Source organism: Rattus norvegicus, chromosome 8 (genome assembly GCF_036323735.1).
Source record: "Rattus norvegicus strain BN/NHsdMcwi chromosome 8, GRCr8, whole genome shotgun sequence".
NCBI lineage: Eukaryota > Metazoa > Chordata > Mammalia > Rodentia > Muridae > Rattus > Rattus norvegicus.
In genome coordinates, this window is record NC_086026.1 from 81,863,892 (window position 1) to 81,884,828 (window position 20,937).

At 42.1% G+C, this 20,937-nt stretch overlaps 1 protein-coding gene and 1 long non-coding RNA gene across 14 annotated transcripts in view; one reads left to right on the top strand and one right to left on the bottom strand.

Moving 5' to 3' along the window:
• Positions 1–7,645: 7,645 nt before the first annotated feature.
• LOC102546620 (uncharacterized) lies at positions 7,646–9,282 on the bottom strand. Its single transcript, XR_001839451.3, has 2 exons — positions 9,137–9,282; positions 7,646–8,242 (listed from the first exon to the last, which is right to left on the bottom strand). It is a non-coding gene; the product is annotated as an uncharacterized LOC102546620 (long non-coding RNA).
• Zfp280d (zinc finger protein 280D) overlaps positions 8,217–20,937 on the top strand; it is an 89,087-nt gene continuing 76,366 nt past the window's right edge. For 5 of the 13 annotated variants that reach the window (XM_063265541.1, XM_039081514.2, XM_063265544.1 and 2 more), the window contains exon 1: positions 9,477–9,620. The gene's annotated coding sequence lies outside the window, so the exon portion shown is untranslated. Of the gene's footprint in view, positions 9,621–20,937 lie in introns of all 13 variants that reach the window. The other 8 variants (XM_017595665.3, XM_017595666.3, XM_039081512.2 and 5 more) reach the window with 5 other exon arrangements.

A 20,937-nucleotide genomic window follows, 5' to 3' on the forward strand; every position in this document is an offset into this window, starting at 1 on the left:
CATCCAGCATCCCTTTAACCCCCATCTTCCAGCCCCAAGCAAGGGGGAAAGGCCATGGAGACCCAGAGCAAAAGGGCCACTTCACCCGATACAACAGTAGTCCTCCCCCTCTGAGCCTACAGGCCCATAGATGAAGATGGCAATCAGGCCATGCAATATTAGCCTTTCTTTTCAGCCCACTTGTACAACTGGAAGGCCCAACACCCTTCTTTTCAGATAACACCAAGGGGCTGATTAATCTCAGACTGTTTTATTTACTCATCAGCCCTCCTGGGATGATATCCAAAACTCATGAGAGTGTTCTTCATGACCAGAGAGTGAGAGAGGATAATGCAGGAAGCCAGAAAGAATGTACCCTCAGACATGGGGGCACCATCGATTGACCAGGCTGTAATCGACTCACTTTGCCAAATGTACAAATGGACTCATTTAGGGCATAAGAAGCTCATCTACGCAGTTAAGGTATATGTAATAGACCTTAGGTTTTTAGCCAGAGAGACAGTAGATCAGTGTTAGGTATGTCAGCAAATAAATGCTTATGCAACCAAGAGCAAACAGGGCAAGAGACCTAAGAAAGAACAACCTGTGGTATGTATATTGGGAGGTTGGTTTCATAGAAGTTAAGTCAGGAAAATATGGTTACAAATACCTCCTAGTGATTATAGATACTTTCTCTCGATGGGTTGAGGCTTTCCCTACCAAGCAGGAAACAACTACTATGGTAGCCAAGAAAATGTTAGAAGAAATTTTCCCGAGGTTCAGAATGCCCAAGGTAATGGGAAAATGGTCCTGCTTTTGTTTCTAAGGTAAGTCAGGAATTGGCAAAGATATTGGGGACTAATTGGAAGCTCCATTGTGCATACTGTCCCCAGAGCTCAGGGCAGGTAGAGAGAATGAACAGAAACCTAAAATAGATCTTAATTAAATTGACCTTGGAGACTGGTGCTGAATGGGTGGTGCTCCTTCCCCTGGCCCTTTTCCTAGCCCAGAACAACCCCTACCATCTTAACCTGACCCCTTTTGATATCCTGTTTGGTACCTCAACTCCCTTGGTGTTCACTGGGCCCTCCCTAGAGGTATCCAAACTCACTGATAGGAACCTCTTCTTGAGGCTCCAAGCCTTTCAGTCAAGACAACATGAGATTTGTCCCAAAATGTCTGCCTTATATGCTCCAGGAACTCAAAGACCCCTCACCCTTTCCAAACTGGTGACTGGGTTTACATCCAGAGGCATCGGGGATATTTGCTGGAACCCCAGTGGAAGGGACCCTTCCTGGTACAGTTAACCACTCGTACAGTCCTAAAGGTAGACAGTATTGCAGGCCTGGTGTATGCATTGCAGCCCTGGTACATGCATCTCATGTGAAACCTGCAGATGCCCCACTCCCTGGGGACTCCTGCTGCCCCCATGTGCTGGTCTGTCAAACCTGGAGTGTGGTTTCCACTGGAACTGGAGATGAGGTTGCCTCCCTGACTGCCTCCAACCCCCTCAACACCTGGTGGCCCAACCTCATTTTTGACCTGTGTCATCTGGCAGAAGGACCTGGCTCGTGGGGCATCCCCATCCATGACGGGAGTGCTGGAGGAAGCAAACTGCCCATGTGGGAGAAAGCGGGCTCTGGGATGAGGGGGGAGATAAAATGTGCATTCCCCACACAGAGGTGTCACTTGCAGGAGACCCCCCAGTTACATTTACCCTCTATGGAAGAAATCTGGCAGAAGTTCACCGATGTGGGGGTCCAGACCAGTTTTATTGCAATGTCTGGGGATGTGAGACTACAGGAGACACCTACTGGAACTCCTCTTGGGACTTGATCACAGTAAAACTTTATAATACTGAGGGGCCCTACCAGGGGAACCGAGGGTATTGAGATACCTTCTGTGCAAATGCTACTGAAAGACCCCCAGAGTGGGGAGACCCTCACTCAAGTCTCGGGATGATACGACCCCCCCAAGAACTCACGTGAGACCGTCCTTGCTGTAATAAACATGAGGTTTATTGATAGGAACCAGTGCACTGGGGTCAAGACTCATATCCCACGCAGGGGCACAGGACTTGACCCCGAGAGGCTGGGAGAAAGGGTATTTAAAGGAAGAAGCCATAACTCAAGTGGGCAGGGGTGGTGTCATTGGAAAATCACAAGAATATCAGTGAAAAATCACAAGGAGAAACTCCATGTTTCTCAAGATTGTTCTTTAAGATTTTAATCTAACTTTATTGTCAGCTAGTTCCTGGAAGAAGCTTTCTGTTATCTTTACTAGGTCTGGAATCGCATATCTAAGGACCTTATTTTAAGTCCTTTTATTTAGTTCCTGGGAGAGCAGGCTCAAGAAATGTGACCTTTGACTTACAGGTAGAGGGCAGGGTCTGGAATTTGAGGTATTTAGGGCTTCTTAGGGGTGAGGTTGCATTTTTAAACTTCTCACTTTTTGGCTGTATTTTTTATTCTTTCACTACCTATAACTCAGTAATCAGATTCACTCAGAAAGGCAAAGAACCAAAGTGATGGCTAAACAGAAAAACTTGAGGACCCAGGTTGTACAAATTGTGATATTGAAAAAACCTAGCTCGAGTCTCAGGATGGCGCGCCCAAGGAAACACGATCCCGGACGAGCCCCCAAATGAAAGATCCCCAAAGAGAGACCCTTATTTAAGTCTTAGGAAATCGCGGACCCCAGACACAGAGAGACCATTTTGGATGTAATAAGCAAAGGTGAGGTTTATTACAGAGATCTATTACGGAGATCTCCGGGCCGACACGTATCCTGCGCAGGAGACAGAGGTGTCATCCCCGAAGCTCAAAAGTCAGGGGTTTATATAGGGAAGGCTAGGGGGTTTGGCGCGGTTACACACAATTGGCTAATTCAAACAGTGACGGCTAATTTTTGGTGCAGCTGTAAGTGATTGGCTCATTTAAACATAGCAGTGAGATCACAACACAGCAGAAGAGTACGTGCTGACTGGGGTGTTCAGGATTTTAGAAGCCAGGGGCTTATCAGGGTTTGAGGGACATCTGGTTAAAGTGTGGCTCTGAGTAAGCTGGGGGAGGTGCCCTCCTGCCAAATGGTTTATGAGAGTCTTGATAGCTTGGGCTGGTTCCTGCATTCCTTTTCTTTATCTTTATGGTCTGTTAGTCCAGTCCGGGCGGGGCTGCCTGGACTTGCTTTTTACAGTGTTTAGCCCTGAGTCTGTGAATTTTGAAACTTATTCTTTTAACTTCATATTTTTAAACCTTAAATCTGTATAATTTTCCTTTCAATATGATGGCCAAGACAAGAGAAGGGCTAGCCAAACAGAAGAGAGAGAACAGTCAAGACTGGTTTGAAGGGTTGGGGATTTAGCTCAGTGGTAGAGTGCTTGCCTAGCAAGCGCAAGGCCCTGGGTTCGGTCCCCAGCTCTGAAAAAAAGAAAAAAAAAAGACTGGTTTGAAGCTTGGTTTAACTTGTCCCCTTGGCTAACCACTCTCATCCACCTTGTTAAGACCTTTAATTGTTCTGCTATTATTGTCTGCTATTGTTGACCTGTAGACCCTGCATATTGAACAAGTTTATAGCCTTCATAAAAGAGAAAATAGGTGTAGTACAGCTGTTGGTCCTGCACCGACAATATGAGACCCTGAGGACAGGACCTAAAAAATGAGTTAGTCACCAGAATCTCTCCTGAGCATAGCTCCAAGATTGAAGCTTGTACAAGAAAAGGGGGGAAATGAAGGACCCTAGTTCTTACTGAAGTGTAAGAGCTAATAAGAAGCTTGACCTGGTAGAAAGTAGGAAGGTTATGGGGTTCCTGTAAAGGACCCTAGGGGCTTTTGCCAGCCTTACACCCACGCCTCAGGTCAAAATTAGGGCAAGTACCAGCTTCCTGCCTTGGGTCAAGGCTAGGCCATGTTCCATTCTCCACCCACAGTTCTTTGGAGGAGCAGGGACATTCTTGAAAAACTGCAGAATGTACTGATAGTCACCTGACCCTCTGGTCCAGGTAAAGTCTGAATGTATGTCATATGCTTGCTAGCCAATAGATTCAAAGGTCAATATGCTAAGCCAATAAAACATACTGTAACCTTGCTGATGTAACCTGTACCTCTAAGAAGTATAAAAACTGCTTGTTATAACCTCTCAGGGTTACCTTCTAGTCACTCCCCATGAGGAGCTGATTGAAGGTCGACCCCGACTCACTGGAAAATAAGCCTCTTGTGTTTGCATTGAACTCTGTTCTTGTGTCTCACTTGGGAAGTCTCCTGGTAGTTAATACTCACTTCAAGCCCTACAGGGACCAATTTGGAGCTGTTTGGGAGGATAGAATTAATTCTGCCTCCAAACTGCATGGGCAAAGACAAAAGTATTGTTGGATGGAAGCTGGAAAATGCTATCCATTACAATCAATAAGGGGTTGGTGTCCAGCATGACCTCACATAAGGAAAGTGAGTACTATGAGTGTCCCCAGAGTTGAATACACAGCATGTAAGAGAGGTATGAAACATTCATTATCGGTTAGTGGAAGCAAAGCTCTAAGAAACAATAGGGAGGTGTGGAGAGTGAGTCAAGAGAGCAGAGACAGGTCAGTATTCTAGTGAAGCCAGATATGGAGCATGGGAGGGAAAAGGACTCCAGAGTCTACTGAAGTTTCTCACCAACCAAGAATCAAAAATTCCGGGGCTTGGGGATTTAGCTCAGTGGTAGAGCGCTTGCCTAGCAGGCGCAAGGCCCTGGGTTCTGTCCCCAGCTCCTAAAAAAAGAAAAGGAAAAAAAAAAAAGAATCAAAAATTCCACAAAATCAACAACATTTTCTGTGAAGACTGTCAATTACAAATACAACTTTTCCCTTATATAATGACGTTTTCAGGCCAGGCAGTTGGGGTGCATGCCCTTAAACCTAGCATGTCGGAGGCAGAGGCAGGCAGAGTTCAAGGCCAGCCTGCTCTACAGACAGAGTTCCAGGACAACTTAAAACAAAAAATAAAATGAAACAAAAACAAAAAAAGTGGGGTTGGGATTTGGCTCAGTGGTAGAGCGCTTGCCTAGGAAGCGCAAGGTCCTGGGTTCAGTACCCAGCCCCGAAAAAAAGAAAAGGAAAAAAAAACAAAAACAAACAAACAAAAAAAACAAAAAAAGCTGTCTTGAAGCTCTCCTCCCCGACAGTCCCCAAAATAGCTATTTTCAAATTAGGAAAGTACGAAAGAACCATAGGAAAGGCCTAATTGCATGTGACCTTCAAGTATGGGTGCACTCCTTTCCTAGGGATTTTCTGATATTTCACAAACAAGTTTAATCTTTTGTTTATGGTAACATTTTTGAACTTCCCCTACAAACTAGGTGACCTAGGGTTTTATCTTATCAACTGTGATCCCATAGAATGAAAAGGTCCCTTAGCAAGCTCCTGAGATGTTGCTTAGCTAAACGTGGTACATATGGCTTCAGTAAAGACTGAATTGTGACTTCCTTACGAAGCCTAAATTTGTGGGGTGGTAGTGGTGCACACCTTTAATCCCAGCATTTTCGAGACAGAGGCAGGTGGATCTCTAGGTTCTAAGGCCAGCTGGTCTACAGAATGAGTTCCTCAACAGCCAAGGCTAACAAAACAAAACAAAACAAAAAGTCTAAGCTTTTGTTCTTGTCTATGTGTTAGGAACAGAGAGGACTGTACAGACCAGTTTGTGTTTACACAACATAGCAGTGGTATACATATTCAGCAAGGACCAAAATGGCTAATGCTAGACTTTGGCAAGGGGTGTTTGGTGTGGGTGGTAATGAGTCAGCACAAGATGAGTCATATCGGATGTAGGGGAACCCAAAAGTAAACAGTGGCTAAGTGATGTAATCTGTCATAACTATTCTTGGCAGAATGCCTGTGTGTGTGTGTGTGTGTGTGTGTGTGTGTGTGTGTGTGTGTGTGTGTGTGTGCGCGTGTATTGGCTTTTGCCTAGGCTAGCCTACCTGTAGTAGTCTGCTTATATATGTCTCTCTATGTGTGTGTTAGCCTGTGTTTGGTCCATGTATGCTTTTGTGTGGTTGAGTGCTTGATGCCTAGAGACTGTGTATTGGTAAATAAGTCATACCTTATCTACCTGCAACTTTCTGAATTCTCTTCAACCTCCTGGCGTCCAGTGAAAACGTCCTTTCCTGGCATTGGTGCATGGCACTCATAATATACACTACTGTAAGAAATAGATTGTTATAGTCCATTTTCAGTAGGACTTTCCTTTCATACTTATGGCTGGCTAGGAAGAACTGTGTTAGAAAAGTTTCTGATTGAACCAGATTGGAGGTGTGCAGTCTAAGCTTCAAACTGTTCACTGGATGAGGCTTTGTGTCCTAGGCCAAGGAGATGGGGAATTTGGGAGGAGTGAAAGTTCAGGGTTATAGAAGAACAGGAGTTTTTCATGATAGGAAGATTTTTAAAACTGCCATCTTGTGCCAAATCAGTACTCCAGTGGTCATTTTTGGCCTTCTCTCTAACTGAATGTTTGAAACTGCTTCTTCTTTTTCACTAGTCTCTTGTGCTTGCTATTATGTTATTTCCAACATTCATGCTAACTTTCCTAAGTCTTCCCCTCTCTTTTAACCCTATATTGGAATATGTATGAAACTCCTTCCTAATAAACTCCAATTTTTTTATGTACTGGCTCACCCTGAAATTCTTTTCTGAGGCAAAGTGAAAAGTCACATCTTATCTGATTATGTCCCCATTGCTACTGCTGCTATCAGCCAAAAAGGAGTTTTAAGGATGCAGCAATCAAAATCATTCAAATGTTGTTTCTTGGGAAGATTAATCTGGAAAGGTAATCAGCATGCTGGCTACATTAATGAGGAATACCTACAAAAAGTTTGGAGCTGTAGAAAAGACTTAATCAAAATAGCAAGACAGGTTTGTAAGATCCGGTGTTTGACTAACAGGAGTGGAAATTAAATATGTGAGAGGCAAGAATTTTGAATTTATTATTTATTTTTACCTTTTGGTTTTTCGAGACAAGGTTTCTCTGTGACGTGCTGGATGTCCTGAAACTCAAGATGTAGACCAGGTTGGCCTCAGACTTGGAGATCTACCTGCTTATACCTCCTGATTGAGTGCTGGGATTAAAGGTGTGCACCACAGCCACCCCACTGAGGCAGGGGGGCTTATACATACCCTCACCTTGCTAGAAATTCCATCCCTTTACTTGCATTAAGGCCTACTTGTTGCGTGTAATTTTAAAAACTCATTACCTCCTTGCCCGGGGCATTGCCTGCACTCAGACCTCTCCTGGTTTAGTTCTATGTTTGGCCACTGCCAGTCTCACTCAGCTCTGCTAACTGTCAGTGGGCTGTTTTTCCTGGTAGCTGCAATCGCTCCCCCAGCCCCTCCCAGCTAGCTTCGACAAGCCACCACCAACCACTCCAGCTGCCCTCTTTCTCCTCTTGCCCACCTTAGCTCCAGGGATAGAAAACGCTAGACAGTTTTATTATTTTACAACTATCCAGATAACTCAATGGCTGGGTGAAGAAATTCCTGCTCTAATTCTATCAGCCAGCTCCCTCCAAGTGGAGGCTACAAACGCCAAGTAGCTCAAGACCTACACAACTGCAGCTTCCTCTTCATTCCAAAGCCTGGTCCAAATTCCTCTTTCCCTGCAACCTTTCTCTTCTCCTAGGACCCAGAAGTCCCGACTTTTTCCTTTTGCCCAGCAATTAGCTTCTGCCTTTTTATTGACACAATCAAGAACCAATTAGGGAAACAACACCTACTCCTTTAGAATTCCAGGATATCTTTTTTTTTTTTTTTTCCGGAGCTGGGGACCGAACCCAGGGCCTCGTGCTTGCTAGGCAAGCGCTCTACCACTGAGCCAAATCCCCAACCCCTTGAATTCCAGGATATCTTGAAGACCAACTGAAACATCCAGCTGGACTGAGCAATTACTGCACCCTTGGAATTTCTGTCCATAGTCAGCCATTGTTGCTGTAAGTCATTCTAATAAGCCCCCTTTCTATGCACATAGATTCATTCTATATGTTCAGTTACTCTAGAGAACTAATAGAGGTGCTTAACACTGAGATGGTGACTGCATTGCTAACCTCTCACCTGACCACATGGTGTCTCTTTCAAGAAATCGACAGGAAGACAGCTCCTAACAATTCACACTGCTGGACTTAACCCACCTGCTGTGTTACCCCTCTCTTGTTCTGATGGATCTTGCACCTCTCCTGCTTCTAGGCCTCTGAAGTCCGTTCTGCAGCCCCAGCTCTAAGGGCCTCCTTCCCTGAGTACCTGCAACGACATATATATCAGCTTTCTGCTTTTGTCCTCTGAAATCTGCTGGTCTCTTCAAACCTTTTGTACCCACTCACAATGTGTGAAATGTATTGTGTTAATAATTAAGGCTGGAATAAAAGAAGCTGTGATTGGCAACAGCTTGATACCTATAGACACACAGGCTACTTGGTAGAAGGTGGTTAATGACACCCTCATAGTATTTGAATTTATGTGTATCCACGCCTATGTACTACTTTAGTGGTCTGGTGCCTACTGAGGCCAGAAGAGGGCGTCAGAACCCCTGGAACTGTAGTTATGGGCAGCCATGGGGTGCTGCGAACCAAATCACGGCCCTCTAGGAAAACAACAAGGGCCCTTACTCATTTCACATCTCTCTAGTCCCCATTTTATTGTTATTGTTATTAGTGTTTTTTTTTTTTCAAAATCTGACATCGTTCAAACACACAAATGTCCATCTACATTTTGGACATAGCATGGAGACAGTTTCCTTACAGATCCAACCTACAAAGTATTCTTTTTTTTTTTTTTTTTTTAAGAGAAACATGAATCTTCATAGCTACCGTCTAAACAGGCAGGTGAGTTTGACCTAGAGACAACTTTTTTTTTTAAAGATTTATTTATTTATCTTATGTATGTGAGTACACTGTTGCTGTCCTCACCACCAGAAAAGGCGTGAGATCCTATTACAGATGGTTGTGAGTCACCATGTGGTTGCTGGGATTTGAACTCAGGACCTTTGGAAGAGCAGTCAATGCTCTTAACCACTGAGCCATCTCTCCAGCCCCAAAGTATTCTTATAAATACATCGGCCATTTTTTTTTCCCGCTTCCATTTACAGGTTACTATTCATACAACAGGAATGAAAAAGATACCCAAGCAAAAACGTACTTTCAAAAAACAATGTGGTAACATTATGGAAACTGAATTCCTTTTCCTCACAGGTTCACTCTTCCATGCCCTTTAACCCTCGCACACCGAAGGCCGGAACTCACTGCTGCATGCCTACAGTTCTAGGCCTGCGATGGCAGATGAGCACCATGGCCTAGCTCAGCCCAGTCCACGTGGCTTCGCCCGCTGCCAGGGCACGACTGGCCTGGGCCTTCGAGGGCCCGCAACACGGTGCACATGCCCGCGCTTGTCTCCCGCGTTGGCGGGAAGGCTGGGAGCGCGGACGCGCGAGGCCGACCCGGAGCTTACCCATGAGGCAACGCGCCGTGGCTCGCGACGCCCCCCTCCCCCATCGCGGCGCCCGGCAGCCCGCTCCGCGATGGGAGCCGCAGCGGTTGCGGCGTACAGCCCGCGCTCCTCCCTCGCCTCCTCCTCTTTCTCCTCCTCCTCAGGGCTCCAGTCAGGCCGAGCCGCTCCGCTCACGGTAAGCGTCCCCCGCCCCGCGCGGCCGCCCGCCCGCCCGCCCGCGAAGGCCCTCCCGCGCGGCCGCGCCGCCGCACTCCGGGGGCGCAGGGTGGGGGTCTCGGGCCGTGGCGCGTCGGCGAGAGCGCCCGGGCCGAGCAGGGGCCGGCTGCGCGTGGGCCTGGCCCGCCATCTTGCCCGGCCTGGCGCGGGAGGGATCCGGGCGCGACGAGGCGAGGCGGCCGGCTGCGCGGCGGCCCACAGTACAGGCCGCTCAGCCTTTGCCTGGCCTCGTTGCGTCGCCTCGCCGCCGCGCAGGCCCGCCCGTCGCTTTCTCCTCAGCCCGGCTGTGCTCTCAGGGGACGACTCCCCTCGGTCCTTTGTACCTTGTCCACCGGTGTGTGAGACCCGAGCTCACAACACAACCCACTCCATTCTTCACGCAAGAGCTGAACCCCAATGGCGTTCACAATAACAGTCACGGAAACCCTGCCTTTTGCTAGACGACCGCTCCTTTCTATCCACCTTTCATGTCAAAGGAATGTCCCCACTCTGCCATAGGAGTCCCGCTATTGTCTACTAGAGAAGGGCTTTGAGGAGAATGGAGTCTTGACAGGTTTTCCAGCTGAGCTTTGCAGGTTTCACTTAATAAACCACAAACGAGTGATCGCACTGAGGTTTTAGCCTGCACAAGAAGATGGTGTTTTCACGACTCACCTGCAGTTGTAACCCATTAGGAAAGAAATATGCTAGAGGGAAAAATGGACGTTAACCTGCTGCGAGCTTGGACACTTTGGCTTTACGAAGATTTTTTTTTTTTTTATAGGCTACCATACTTAAACATTTGTCTTTATTTTCAAGTTTGGACTGAATCATCTAAATACTTGGACGTCTTTTAGTCCCCTTAACCATAAACTCACATTAGTGAAGTAGAGTTTGAAAGTACAAAAGCCTTGTCTTGGCATCTGTATGGTATCTTGCTTTGAGAGATGACTGTACCAACTCAGGCTGTTTGGATGTAAATAATTGGAAGGTTGAAGGGACTGGGTTTGAGGACCTTGTTCTTTTGATAGTCCAACATCTGCACTAAAACCATCCTTGAGTTGGTATGTTTGTGTGTCATTGGCGTCAATGTATATTCAGAGAGGTTCTTGTTGGCAGAGCTGTTTTGAAAGTCAGCCTCAGAAATGACAATGAGAACATTTGGCTACCAGGGCCAGTTACAGAACCTTGAGTTTTATGACTCCTCATTCAGTGTTTACCTCATTATTATATGCTCCATTTTCATTGCACAGAGGTTCCTGAGAATAGGCAAGGAGGCATAGACCAGCACATGTAAGAAATTCTCCACAATTAAGAAATTCGGTTTGCCATTCCTTTAGACCCTAATTTCTGGATCATTTGTTATCTTTAGATGTTATTAGTGATCATTTTTTCCCAATTATATTGGGGAGTTGAATATAACATATTCCGATGCCTACCACCTAGTGTATTTGTAAACATTTTGCTTTGTCTCAGTCTGATGAATATGTGAGTGTTTGTTGAAGATGTGACCATTCACTTCTAAGTACTGGATATAGTAAATAAAAGATAAAGGCCATTTTCTCTATACTAGTATAACACAATACCATCATCACACCCAAGAAAAATAAGAATATTTGTTGAAAAGCATGTAGTACATAGTTAGAACTAAAAGGCTTGAATACATTCAGGCTTAATATATTTTTTTACAATATTTCATAAATCATCTAGAATACTTCATATTATAAAATGTGGGGAGAAATACTATTAGTAATTCTAGCTTTAGTCTCTTAGTTAAAATGTTGACTATTGAAATTTTTCCTTTTGCAATTAGTATGCAATCTGGCATAGTTTTAATGCTTAGTATGAATTTACCTTCATCTCTGATAAAATAGATTCCACTCTAGGAATGACTGAAATTAGGAAGAAAAGGAGCAGTTTTGGAGAATAGAATATGCTCAGTTTAATCAATTTGTAATTGGCCAATCTGGTGGGGGCATTTTTTAATCCCAACACTCTGGGAAGCAGAGGCAAGTGGATCTTCCTATGTAGACTAGGCCAGCAGGGTGGTATAGTGAAGCCTTGTCTCAAACAAAAACCTTTGGAATTGTTGTCTATCCTGGGGTAAGGTCTAGAGAACAGTTGGAAACTTGGAAAACATTCTGCCTTTGACAATTTGGACTTTTGTAGCAGTAGTGAGCCATGATGAGTCATAAGGTAGTCAAATTGTAAATCTTGGTATCTCACTTCTCACTTCTCACTGGCTTAAGCACGTCACTCCTTCAGTCCAGTGTTTTTCTTCTCAACATTATGTTTTGTAGAAGAAAAGAGTAAAAGAATAACACATGTTTAATTTAATAGATAATTTATAGCAATACAACTTTTCAATATTAATTGCTTTTTTACATTAAAACAGTTTTAGGTGACAGGACATTTATTATTGGTTGGCAACATTGTTATTTACTTCAAAAGTAACTTTAGAAATATGAGAAATTTATAAAATATTCAAATAAACTGTATAATATTGAATTGCTTCCCCTCTCCCTTCCCCCTTTTTTTGACGGACTAAACTACCTTTCCCCCCCACCTATTTTTCCCCCTTCTTCCTTTGGAGATTGGGTTTTACTGTGTAGCTCAGGCTGGCCTCAAAGTTATGATCTTGCTTCAGCCTTCTGAATACTGGGATTATAAGTGTGTACCAGTATGCTCAGCTTCAGAATGTTTTAAATCATGATTGAAGCAATAGTTTGAATTGTATAGTGACATATTAAAAACTGTATGTTTAGACTTTTGGTTCATTTCTGCAAAGCAGTTTCTGTTTTGTTTTGTCTTTGAGACAAGTTCAGTCTGGCCTCTAACTAGAAGAAGATCTTGCTATGTAGCCTATCCTGAGTATTAGGATTGCAGTTTTGCACTACCACCTGGTTAACTTTTCAATTTTATTTTGAAAGAAACTAAACATATTTTGTGTGAGAGTCAGATTATAACAGATTATATAACCTCTATTAAACTGTTTAGATTTCAGTTTAAGTCTTCACAGTTTTCTCCAAAGGATTCTGTCACTTCTGATTACATTAGGAGAAATAGTTGTTACCGTTTAGATTGGAATGAGAGTACTGTATTCTTTCTTCAAAAACAGAACCAGATATTACTTACACATTGATTGTTTGAGACAGTTTATCTTGGATACCTCATCTGAACCCTCTGGGGTCCCTTTGTAAGGATTCTGATGTGCTGCTATCTCTTCATTCATTTGCTTTGTCTGGTTGTACATTGTCAATTCTTCCTGTTGTAGGCAAACAGGGAAAAAAAATCTAAAAATTTAATTACGTTCAGTAAAACTTAAAAGCAGATGAAAATAAGGACATAACATCACAAAAAAATGTCACTCTGACGTCAAATGAAAACATTAAAAGGAAAGGACATGACTGCTGCTAAGTATAGAAGAGGAAAAAGTTTATTACAGATATGTGGGTGAGCAGAGCCAGAGGCAGACACATCTGGGAGAGTTCAGAGTGGTCATGCCCCTGAGCCTAGTGTGGAGAAGGGCAGGGAAGGGAACCAAGTATAGCAACCAGGCGGCAAAGGTACAAAAGTGACAGGTAACCAAACTATCTGGATTATATAGGGTAGAACCTATGGGGGAAGGGCAGCCCACCCCTGGACTAGAACACTCAGGGTAGAGGGAGTATGTCAGCCTACCCTATAACATAGGGACTGAGGGATGCTGGGAGAACCTGAAGTCCAGGCCTGTTTTGATATTTAAATAGGCACCTGAGTCACTTGTCCCAGGTTTGAAACTTAACAAGTGTAAAGAATACTTTGAATTGAAGGCAATTGAGAACCAACAGATGCAGGAAAAGTTCTGCTTTCTCCTGCATCAGGAGGACAAAACTTGAATTTCACTTCTATATCTGAAAGAGGTTAATTTGTACAAATACCTTACTAACGTAGTTTTTTCACTCTATTCATCTTCCAGTGTTTTATTCTTTTTGTTTTTTGTTTGAAAGAATCTTATGTAGCTTAGGCTGGCCTGGTACCGGTGCTATAGCCAGGAATGACCTTGTCTCCCAAGTTCTGAAATGTGAGACTTATGAAACCATATGCCTCAGTGATTTACTCTTTTCAAATCATTTTCAGTGATTGTTTCTATTAAAATGATACACAAATTTCCAAATTTAGCCACTTCTGTGAGTTTCAATTTCTATGAATTCTTTGGCATGAGAATATGAATGAAGTTTGTACTGTTTCTTTTTCTAACTTTACTTTTAAAAGTTTAATTCACAGTCCTCTTGGTGCTGAATCTATGTATGAATAGAACAAATGTTTGAGTTTCTGACACATATATGAGAATGATCATGTCAGTTTTCTATATCTGTTGCAAGTCAGTGTAACATTTTGTGAAAACCGTAAGAAAACTGAAAAAGTGAAAGATTTGTATTGGTCAGAATTATTTCACAACTGTGTCCTTTTTCTAGGCAGTTGAGTTATTCAATTTTCTTTCTTTTTTTTTTTTTTTTTTTTTTTTCAGGATAGGTAAGATTGAATTGATGGGCAGTGGTAACCTAGAATGGTGGAAGTAGCAAAATATTTCAACATGTAGGAAAAATAAAAATCAGTAAGATCCCACAATGTGTTTTAATGTGTAAAAGTATACTTCTGTAGGATCATGTAAAATGGAATGAGTTTGATTCTGTTTAAATCCTGTGGTGAGATGGCTCAGTGCGTTTGATTCCTGGGACCAACATGGTGGTTGGAGAGAACTGATACTTCATGTTGCCTTCTTATCTCCACCTGTGTTGTGATGCATCATCGAGCGTGGGCACGAGTGTGCACATGCACACAAAATGTATGTTTCATTTTAAGTCAGCAAATCTACCTTTCTTGTTTGAAAATCTCTAGGAGCAAATGGAAGTCATAGCAATTGAAGTACTTGTGGGATTGCTTCAAGTTTCTCTCCATTTAGTTTAATGTTAGCAACTGGTTTGCTGTACGTTGCTTTTCACTATGTTTAGGTATGGGCCTTGAATTCCTGATCTTTCAAGACTTTTGTCATGAAGGGGTGTTAAATTTTGTCAAATGTTTTCTCAGCATCTAATGAAATGATCATGTGGGGTTTCTCCTCCCTTTGAGTTTGTTTACATAGTGGATTATGTTGATGGATTTCTGTATATTGAACCATCCCTGCATTCCTGGGATGAAGCTTACTTGATCATGATGGATGATCCTTTTGATGTGTTCTTGGATTTGGTTTGTGAGAATTTTATTGAGTATTTTTGCATCGATATTCATAAGGGAAATTGATCTGAAGTTCTCTTTCTTTGTTCAGTCTTTGTGTGCCTTAGGTATAAGCATAATTGTGACTTCATAAAAGGAATTGAGTAGTGTCCTTTCTGTTTCTATTTTGTGGAATAGTTTGGACAGATTGGTATTAAGTCTTCTATGCACTAAACCCATCTGGTCCTGGGCTTTTTTGGTTGGAAGACTTTTAATAACTGCTTCTATTTCTTTAGGAGTTATGGGGTTGTTTAGATGGTTTATCTTGATTTAACTTTGGTACCTGGTATCTGTCTAGAAAATTATCCATTTCATCCAGATTTTCCATTTTTGTTGAATATAGGCTTTTGTAGTAGGACCTGATGATTTTTGAATTTCCTCAGATTCTGTTGTTATGTCTACCTTTCATTTCTGATTTTATTAATTTGGATAATCTCTCTGTGCCCTCTGGTTAGTCTGGCTAAGGGTTTATCTATCTTGTTGATTTTCTCAAAGAACCAGTTCCTGGTTTTATTGATTCTTTGTATAGTTCTTTTTGTTTCTACTTGGTTGATTTCAGGAGATTGATTATTTCCTGCCATCTGCTCCTCTTGGGTGTATTTGCTTCTTTTTGTTCAAGAGCTTTTAGGTGTGCTGTCAAGCTGCTGACATGCTCTCTGAAGTTTCTTTTTGGAGACACTCAGAGCTATGTGTTTTCCTGTTAGCACTGCTTTCATTGGGTCTCATAAGTTTGGGTATGTTGTACCTTCATTTTCATTAAATTCTAAAAAGTCTTTAATTTCTTTATTTCTTCCTTGACAAAATTGTCATTGAGTAGAGTGTTGTTCGGCTTCCATTTGTATGTGGGCTTTCTGTCATTTTTGTTGTTACTGTATACCAGCCTTAGTCTGTGGTGATCTGATAGGATGCATGGAATTATTTCAATCTTCTTGTATCCATTGAGGCCTGTTTTGTGGCCGATTAAATGGTCAATTTTTGAGAAGGTACCATGAAGTACTGGGAAGAAGGTATATTCTTTTGTTTTAGGATGAAATGTTCTATAGTTATCTGTTAAATCTGTTTTAAAGTATTTAAATCTGTTAAAAGTATTTTATTTCATATTAGAATGGCTACTCCAGCTTGTTTCTTGAGACCATTTGCTTGGAAAATTGTTTTCCAGCTTTTTACTCTGAGGTAGTGTCTATCTTTGTCACTGAGATGTGTTTCCTGTATGAAGTAAAATGCTGGGTCCTGTTTACATATCCAGTCTGTTAGTCTATGTCTTCTTATTGGGGAATTGAGTCCATTGATGTTAAGAGATATTAAGGAATAGTGATTGTTGTTTCCTGTTATTTTTGTTGTTAGAGGTGGAATTATGTTTGTGTGGCTTTCTTTGGATTTTGTTGCAATGAGATTAGTATCTTGCTTTTTCTAGGGTGTAGTTTCTCTCCTTGTGTTGGAGTTTTCCATGTATTATCCTTTGTAGGGCTGGTTTTGTGGCAGGGTATTTTGTAAATTTGGTTTTGTCATGGAATATCTTGGTTTCTCTTATCTATGTTGAGAGTTTTGCTGGATATAGTAGCCTGGGCTGGTATTTGTGTTCTTAGTGTCCGTATGACAACTGCCCAGGATCATAATTTCTGGTGATAAGTCTGGTGTAATTCTGAGAGGTCTGCCTTTATATGTTACTTGATCTTTTCCCCTTACTGCTTTTAATATTCTTTCTTTGTTTGGTGTTTTGACCATTGTGTAACAGAAGGAATTTCTTTTCTGGTCCAATCTATTTGGAGTTCGGTAGGCTTCTTGTATGTTTATGGTTATCTCTTTCTTTAGGTCAGGGAAGTTTTCTTCTATAATTTTGTTGAAGACATTTACTGGCTCTTTATGTTGGGAGTCTTCACTCTCTTCTATACCTATTATCCTTAGGTTTGATCTTCTCATTGTGTCCTGGATTTCCTGGATGTTTTGGGTTAGGAGCTTTTGTGCATTTTACATTATCTTTGACAGTTGTGTCTATGTTTTTTATGGTATCTTCTCCCTCTGCAATTCTCTCTTTTATCTCTTGTATTCTGTTTTTGATGCTTGCATCTATGACTCCTGATCTCTTTCCTGGGTTTTCTATCTCCAGGGTTGTCTCCCTTTATGATTTCTTTATTGTTTCTATTTCCAATTTTAAATCCTGGATGGTTTTGTTCAATTCCTTCACCTGTTTGGTTTTGTTTTCCTTTAATTCTTTAAGGGATTTTTATGTTTCCTCTTTAAGGGCTTTTACCTGTTTACCTGTGTTGTCCTGTATTTCTTTAAGGAAGTTATTTATGTCCTTCTTAAAGTCCTCTATTATCATCATGAGATATGATTTTTTTTAATCCAAATTTTGCCTTTCCAGTGTGTTTGAATATCCAGTATTTGCTTTGGTGGGAGAACTGGGCTCTGATGATGCCAAGTAGTCATGGTTTGTGTTGTTTAGATTCCCATGCTTGCCTCTCACCATCAGGTTGTCTCTGGTGTTAGTTGGTCTTGCTGTCTCTGACAGTGGCTGAACCCTCCTATAGACCTGTGTGTCAGCACTCCTATAGACCTGTTTTCTTTCAGCTGGATCTGGGAACAGGGAGCTGGTCCTAGGTTTGTATGTCCTGAAGCCTCCAGGCAGGTTGCTTGGAACAGAAGAGTTGGTCTTACCTCTGCTCTCAGGTGTGTCAGTGCTCCTAGTGACTGACTGGCTTTCAGCTCTGGGCACAGGCAGAAACTGGGAGGTTCCTGCCCCTGACTGCTCCTTGATTCCTGTATCCAGAAGGCACTAGGCAGGTTCCTCTTGGGCCAGGAATATGAACAGAGGTGGTGGTCTCCCCTAAACTCTCAGGATTGTCCCCACTTCCAAGAGTCCAGCTCTCAACCCCACAGAATTTGGGTACAGAGAGCTGTGGGACTGGTTCAGCTTTGGGCGGGGGCCTGATGTGGGTTTTTTGAGATTGGTTTTTCCCTGTGTAAACCTGACTGACCTGGAACTTACTCTGTAGACCAAGCCTGCCTTAATCTCAGAGTTCCGCCTGCCTCTGTGCTGGAATTAAAGGCATGTGCTATCACACCTGGTTAAACCTTCAGCTCTTAACTCTTGGCAGCTTTGTGTGACACTTGTAGCTACTGAGATTCTCTCCCTTGACTTCTAGCAACTGATTCTTGCTTGCCTTCTATAGTCTTACTCATTGCTGCCCATCACTTACTCTCTCAGTGCTCCTTCAGTCCCTTTTGTTTCCTCAGTCTCTGAACTTGGCCACTATTTGGAACTGTTACCTTCTAGCTGTTGCTTTTGATGTCCCACTGCCTGGAACTAGAAGCCTGGAGTTTTTTCTGTTCATAGTGTTACTAACCCATCCTGATCTACTCTTGATAAAGTAGATTATTAAAAAGAAAAAAAAATTGGGTCTAATATGACAATACCTGTATTAGGTTAGGCAAAGTACATAGAAGGCAGAGTACATCTTCCAGATCAGCATGTTGAACTAAGACATAACCTGCTTATATAGTTACAAAAAGGGCATAGCATGCTTCGGCTCAGATTGTAATTTTACCAAATATTGTCCTGCTTATGCATGGATGCTAGTTTCACCAGGCACAAGCCTCATGTTGCACTAATGGTAGGCTTTCTATTGAATTACAGGAGTAGTACATTTCCTGTCCCAAGTTAGGAAACTGCAGAATGTGCTCAGTGAGGTTCCTCTTTTTTGAATGAACGTTCTAAATCTAGTGCAGGTTATCTGGGGTAGTTAGAACTGGAACAAGTCATGATATGAAGCCGATGTAGCTTCAGCAGCATTGAAACCTTGATTAGAATAGTTTCTAATAGCTAGAATAGTTTCTCTTCTCTTTTCATAAATTTTATTTATTATACATGCAGAATGCAGTTTTCCCTCCCTCCTCTCCTCCCTGCAAACCCTGCTCCCCCACCCCCAGTAGTTTATTCAGAGAGATTCAAGTTCATAATCACAGTTCTCAGAACAGCCTTAGTAGTTAACAACAAGAAGAAGCTGCTTGGCTGGCAGTAGAGAAATGAAGAGTCTTATGATTGTCATTCTAAGGGCTTAACAGCTAACAGTTTTACTCAGTACTCCAACTCCCAACTCGTAGGTGGTACTTGCAACAAGACTTAGGAAGCTTACATTCTGAACAGTGTTTAATAAAGCATTAACCCTAGCCACATGCTCTATGTAGGAATCCTCTGGTTTGCCTCTGTTCTTTTCAAGTTCTAATTTAAACCATCACACAGCTTTGCTAAAGTGAAATTTGTATTGGTTACTTAAGATTATGAATTAGTGGGCTGGAGAGATGGCTCAGCGGTTAAGAGCACCCGACTACTCTTCCAGAGGTCCTGAGTTCAATTCCCAGCAACCACATGGTGGCTCACAACCATCTGTAAAGAGATCCAATGCCCTCTTCTGGTGTATCTGAAGACAGCTACAGTGTACTTATATATAATAAATGAATAAATCTTTAACAAAAAAAAGATTATGAATTAGTACTCTTTCTTCCCTACCAGGAATTTACCTATTTTGAATGAATTAGTTCTATTTTCTTCCCCACCAGGAATTTACTAATTTTGAATAGATTTAGGTATAGTATTGGATTTCAGCCTAACTTCTTCATTCATTATATTTTACCTCGAAGCTTCTAGAAAAAAAAAATGAATGTAGTAGCTTGATAACCATAATGTTTAAGTCCTAGATATGGCCTTAAAAAAAATGAACAAATGAAAATCCTTCCTCATCCATCAGTTTAGGCTGAAAGTTAATATTCCTGTATTAGATTAGGATTGGCATGGTCCTTGAGTGAATCTTGAAAGTGACAATTTCAATTCCATATTTCATGCTGGTTAAAATCCCCCCCCCTTTTTTTTTTTTGCAACTTGATGATGTATATTCTTTACAATTCATTTTTTAAAAATCTTTTGCTATATTAGGTGAAATCTGCCTCTTCCCTTGGTCCTTTATTCCTAATGAATATTGAAATAGTGCTGGCTTTTCAAATGAATGGGCTTGAATGTTATTGTATTTTTGTATGTGCATGTGAGGTTTTATATGTACTCAAGGTGTGTGTAGGCCTGAATTTAATGTTGGGAATCTTTTTTTCCCCCCACATGGAGAAGTTTTAATGTGAAGATGAGACAAGGGAGAGGGATGAGAGAGAGATAAGAGTAGAAGAGGAAGGAGTAGAGGCCGGCCATGAGCACGTGGAGGGAAGGGGGGGGGTGTTGGGGGCGGGGAGAGAAGGGACAAAGGAGGAAGAGGGGAAGGGCAAGGGAGAACAAGAGCTAGAGCTGATGTTGGAAATCTTCTACATTGCCTTATTTCTGAGGCAGGGTCTCCCAATCAAACCAAGAGCTCACTGATAGTACCTTGTCTAGTACTCGTGGTCAGCTTACTCAGAATTACTGGTATGGGCTTTGGGGATTGGAACTCAGGTCCACCTGATTCAGCAAGACACATACTTTAACCACTGAGCAGTCTTCCCAACCCTGAATATTTGATCCATCACTTAGTTGTGTTTCTTTAGAGAAGGTACTTACTTACCTGTCTCTGTAACTCACTTTTCATGACAGTATGATTTGAGCATTAAATAAATAATGGGGCTTTGGTTTGCTTGTTTGTCTGCTTTTTGTTTTGTTTTAAGAGAGTTTCTCTGTGTAACAAACAGCCCTGACTGTCCTGGAACTCAAAAAGATCCACTCGGCTCTGCCTCCCGAGTGCTGGGATTAAAAGCCTGGACTATTGCTGCTTGGCAAAATAATGTTTTAATTAGCACAATTATAATTGTGTAATAATTATAATGATTTTATAACTAGAAGTTATAATAATTTGTAGTAAAATGTAATGAATGGAAGTAGTTGTGCTGAAGCTTGACATTAAGAATTAAATTGTACAGTTAAAGAGGATAACAGTTTGTTTTTGAGACAGGGCCTTTGGTAGCTCAGGTTTGGCATTGAATTTAAAATCCCTCTGCCTCAGCCTTCCAAGTAGTGCGATTATAGGTGTGTACTGCCATATTTGATTTATAATTGTCTCAGTCAC